We start from the raw sequence: 6,098 nt of genomic DNA on the forward strand, positions 1-6,098 counted from the left end.
GACCCGAATCCATTAGTATGGAATATTTTCTTTTCCAAGTGAAATCCCCAAGTATATGAAAGAGTGAGGGAACCGAAGTGACTCCTATTTCAAGTCTTTGATCTCCTGTCTCAATTAACTGCCTCAATAAACTGTCTCAATTAAGAGGGGTCATGGAAAGAACAGGTTCAAAAGGAAACGAAAGATGAAACCTAAATCATGGATCAACTAAGCCCTCTCGGGGATGACCATCGAGGGGGTTTTTTACCTATTTCGTTTATTCCAATATATTTTTTTCACGTTTAGGGTTAGTTAGAATTTCGTTCAATGAAAACTTTAACCCATTATTTGAATCAATTTTTCGTTTTTTTTTTTTCTGATCTTTCGATTTCCTGTTCATTATGGACCGTCTTTTTTCTTAAGAATGAAATAAAGGATTTTTTTGGAAGACAAGGAATCTTTGATTACGAAGTAAGACATAAGAAACTTCCAAATTATGGAATGAATCCATGGAAAAACTGGTTAAGAGGTCATTATCAATACGATTTATCTCAGATTACATGGTCTAGATTAGTCCCACAAAAATGGCGAAATGGAAAAAATCAATGCCAGCCATCTCAAAATAAGGATATAAATAAATGGTATTCCTATGAAAAAGACCAATTATTTTATTAAAAAAAAACAAAATTTGAAAGTCTATTTATCTATACTATATAACAAAAGAAACCAACTTTGGGACACATGTCATTCATTGAAGCCATCTATTTTTTAGTTTTTTCCTCTCTATCCAACTTAATTATAAATAACTAATATTAATTAAAAGATTATTATAAAATTAAATTTAATATAAATTTAAACAATTGGTATATGATTAAAATCTTATTATGATCAATAATTATTTATTATTTACAAAATTAATAAAATAGGTTGTTAAAGACTTATTTTTTACTTCAAATTTTCAGTCCGTAACCACTTAAATTATGAGTGTATGATAAACCCTGATGATTGTTCAAAAAAAATATATAAATAAATAGATAAATACGTAGTATAGCTTAAATATATATATTTTTGTATGATAAAAAATTATATTGTTTAGAATAATATATAAAATAATATTATTGTTGTATAGAAGATCATCTATACCTATACTATATATAGTGGTGAAGCTTGACCCGAATGACCGGGGGGTCGAAAACGTATATCAAAAAAAAATTATAGAACTGGGGGGTCGAAAACATATATACTCAAAAATTTCTATACGAAAACCTTATATATAACACTACTAAGCGAAAAGTTCAAGGGGTCGGGCGCCCCTCCCCACCCCTTCTATACTTCGCAACTGACTATATAATAAAAGAAACCAATGAGGGGACATATGTTATTCATTTAAGCCATCTATTTTTTAGTTTTTTCCTATCTATCCTACTTAATTATAAATAATTAATATTAATTAAAAGATAATTATAAAATTTAATTTAATATAAATTTAAACAATTCATATAGGAGATAATATAATGTTTTGAAATATTATTAGGTTTCAAAATTATTTATCCTGAAATTAACAAAAGACGTATACTAAATATAAATTAATATAATGTAAATGATTTATTTAAGGTAGAACCTATTTTGAAAAATGTTTATAAGGGGTAAAAAAACATTAATCAATGTTTATTGGTTCTATACTTTTATTTTCGTGTTCAACTCTCAACTCAAATGCGGTATTCACTATGTTTACGTGACATTTATAAGAACCATCACCGCAATCACTCAATCCATCATATATCGAGTATATCCGTTAGTTTTTTTAAAGATATAATTTTTTGTTATATTCATTCAACCCGTGTAATAAATGAGGTTTTTTAAAGATATAATATTTTTATTATTTACTATACAAAATTACATTTTATACAACTCGTGTAATACACCGGGTTTCTAAAAATATAACTTTTTTATTATGTGCTATCTAAAATTAGATTTATTCAATTAGTATAATACACAGGGTATATAAAGATATAACAAGATATAATTTTTTATTGATTGATATATAAATTTACATGTGCTCAACCCGTGGTTCTTAAAAGTGTAACTTTTTTCATTATTTGATATAGAAAATTAAATTTACTCAACCCGTACAATACACGGGGTTCTTAAAGATATAACTTTTCTATTATTTAATATAAAAAAATACATTTATTTCCCATGTAAACGGGACTTTTAAAGATATATTGTTTTATTATTTGGTGTAAAAAATTACATTTATCCAACCCGTGTATTACACAGGGTTCTAACCTAGTTATCAAATAAAGAAGAGAATTTTCAAAACAACTATAGATATGATCGTTTATCATATAAATATATTCATTCTGAAACTAATAAGAAGTCCTATATTTATAGATCATCATTAGAACCAAATAAGAAGCAAGAAAATTCCACCAGAAATAAAGAAAAAACTATTAACATACTTAAAAATATTCCTATCAAGAATTATCTAGGAAAAAGTGATATTATATATATGGAAAAAAATACAGATAGAAAATATTTGGGTTGGAAATTGAATACAAATATTCAGGTTGAATCTAATAAGGACCAAATCCAAATAAGGGATAAAATTCCGAATAATGGTCTTTTTTATCTTCCGATTGATTCAAATTCCGACAATTACAAAAGGGTCTTTTTTGATTGGATGGGAATGTCTTTTGATAGGATGGGAATGAATGAAAAATTCTTAATCTTAAATCGCCCCATATCAAATCCGAAATTTTTTTTATTTCCAGAGTTTTTGATACTTTATCATAAATATAAATAGAAACCTTGGTTTATTCCAAGCAACTTACTTCTTTTTAATTTGAATATCAATCCAAATTTTAGTGAAAATCAAAATATCAAGGGAAAGCACGAAGAGGGTGATGATTTTTTCAATTTTAGTCCATCCAGTTCAAGAAATTTTTTTAGTGAACGTGTTGATTCATATTTATTTTGACTACTTTATTTTGACTACTTTCTCATATTTATCATATTCTATTCATTTTTATTCGACCTTCCCGGAGTTCATTCTCTGAGCAACTCCGTTTAACCGGTGGATTCCTTCCAACTTACTTCTTTTATGATCTCATTGGAAATCATATAAAGACAATTCCTATTTGATATAGCTATTTGTGCAAGTATTTTACGATTAAGAAGCAATTGTCTCTTGTACAGATCATTTATGAATCTATTTTCAACCCGACCCATTTACTATCTATTATTTGATTGACTACACGAAAGATCCTTTTTTGGCTCTCTCTTTAGCCCTATGTCTCTTATCGCTAGGAGGTCTTCCTCCACTAGCAGGTTTTTTCGGAAAACTCTATTTATTCTGGTGTGGATGGCAGGCAGGCCTATATTTATTGGTTTTAATAGGGAGAAGTCGTATTGTAGGGACCGTCGCCGACGCCCATTTGGGCCATAGGCGACGCCCCGTAGAAAGTGCCATCGCCCGGAAACCCCGTATACAGTAAAACAAGATGTCGGACGGAATCACCACATCGGAGCACCGTCGGCGACGCCCAGTGGGACCGTCGGCGACGCCCCCTGTATCTTTCTGTCGCGAAATTTGTTGATTATTGAGTTTTTGACGAGTTGAAACGGTTCCAGGGCCAATTATTCGGGGGTTACGAGTTGTGGGGGTGAAAACACCTCCTTGGAATCATTCCTAATCATCTAACCTATTCCCAATCATCTCTAACACCACCTACCATTCACCTCTAACCTAGAACCCTAATCCATTCCACAATCACCATTTCCATCATCTTCAATCATTCTCCATCAAACCTTCAAACCCTAACCTCCACCACTCCTCAAGGCTCAAGGACATGGCTCCATGTTCGTGTTCGTCGGCCGGTGATCGCATCCACCAAACCATGAGCGGCTAGTCTCTTCGGTTTCACCCTGGTGTAGATGTTGCAAGATTTTCTAGGGTTTATGCATTTGTATTTTGATTTTATTTTGTGACAAATTGTTTAGTATTTGAACCTTGGATAATTTTCTTGCATTTGTTTCGAATTCGTGAATTGTCGAACGATGATAAAGTTATGACTTTGCGAAATGGTTATGTGCAATTATACCTTATCTTAGGTTAGGATTTACATGTCCGAGGTAATGAAGTGCATTGTGGTCCGTTGTCTATGACGTAGATAGCAATTGGCACCTAAGTCTCGTGATAGTAGTCCGTTAATCACTATATGCAATTGAATCAAGTTAAAACATGTAGGAACCCTAGGTCTTGCAAGTATCGAACCGGGTGTGATCCTTATTCCTAATTCTTGTTTCAAATTTTTAGTTTAGATTACAATTTCAATTAATCACACATTGTTTTAAGAATAACATCAAGTTGTCGGTTCACTCCGATTTATTTTCAAAACCAAATAACCAAATAAAATTAGGAATCTTAATAATCACTTTGTACACCCTATTTGTAAATAGTCTAACTAATCGAACGGGTCGTGCGATACTGACCACATGCTCTTCATGGATTCGATACCCGACTTACCCTAGCTACCTAGGTGTAATTGGGTTTTTGACTGATCAGGACGACACGGTCACGTCACCGACCCCTCGGCAGCATCCCCAAAACAAAAACAAGACAACAGAAGACTGACCACAGGGTCGTGCCCAGCCGGACACGAGGGTGTGGTCAGGTGCCTGCAGAAAAGACAAACCTGTAGAAGCTTCTACGCCCACCACGGGGGCATGCCCAGCTCAACACGGGGCGTGGTCAACGCAAAGATACGCAAAATCTTGCAAAATCTTGATAGTACAGATACGATGATGACCACAGGGCCATGTGGGACCCTCTGTTGACACTTATAATTAATGAAGGAAGAGAAAAAGGTTGGCCACGGGGGCGTGCCCACTGGACACGGGGCCGTGGCCAGAGCTCTGTGCAGGCTATAAATAGGGGTGCTTGGCTCACTTCAAAGGCATCCCTTGGAAAACCACTACTCTCCCACTTTGCCACCACTATACCATCACTACAACACCAACACCCACCACCATCATCCATCATCCATCTTTAGAGTGTATAGTAGTCTCGGGATCCAAGATTGATAGTAAGAGTTCTTGCCAATCAAAGGCCATGTTTGGTTAAAGCTCTTACATCACTTGGTGAAGACAAGTCTTTTATGTATTACTTTTGATTTTTAATCTTTCGGCACTTTTTATTTGGTTTTGTATTAATGACTTTAATAACTAGTTTCTTATGTTGAAGGTGAATATTCTTTATCATTTGTCTGTGGTGTCTTGGCGTTACTTTACTGTCTATATAAAGTAAAAGATTGCATCATTCATGTCTCTACGATCTATATAGAGGTATGTTGGCTACCTGGTCGGAGGTTAAGGGAATGGTTTAGTAAGGTTCTTGCCTTGTTCAGTGTATAGATCCTGCAAGGACCTGGTTCAAGTTTACTAGGACTTCCTTCAATACCCACTGCTATTGGATGGCGGGGGTGCGAACAGTTTTAACCCCTCATATGTAAACTACTATTAATACATTAAACCGGCTACTTGGAATTGTATCCCTGCTGACTCAAACCACTTAGCCGAGGGTAACGTCACCTTCAAAAGAGGGGCCTACCATTTTTCACATTAATAACTTAATTAATTATCTTTCAATATTCCGACCCTTTGGGATTGTATCCTTGCTGACTCAAACCACTGGGTTGAGGGTAACGTCACCTTCAAAAGAAGGGCCTACTACTATAACTAAGATAATCTCTTAAAAAGTCTGAAAGTGCAAAAATCATCAAAGGATACATTAAAGGCGAGTCGGATCCAAGTGATTCATCTTGTTTATCTGTTTTTATTTTATTTTATTTCTGCATTTTTATTTTTTTTTTATTTTTCATGTTTCAAACCTTTTTTCAAAAAAATTAGATTGATTAGACGTTAAGGATAAACCGGTACTAAAAGCTCTTGTGTCCTTGGACGACCTCGGTATCTTACCTACGCTATACTACGCTCACGAAGGGTGCACTTGCCCAAGTGTGTGTTTAGTGTTAGTAGAATATCATGTTTTATAAATTTAAAACTTGACTAATGCGTAAAATGGACTCAAAATATTAAGAAAATCATATCACGCTTCG

The sequence above is a fragment of the Helianthus annuus genome, chromosome 12, assembly GCF_002127325.2.
Source record: "Helianthus annuus cultivar XRQ/B chromosome 12, HanXRQr2.0-SUNRISE, whole genome shotgun sequence".
Classification (NCBI taxonomy): domain Eukaryota; kingdom Viridiplantae; phylum Streptophyta; class Magnoliopsida; order Asterales; family Asteraceae; genus Helianthus; species Helianthus annuus.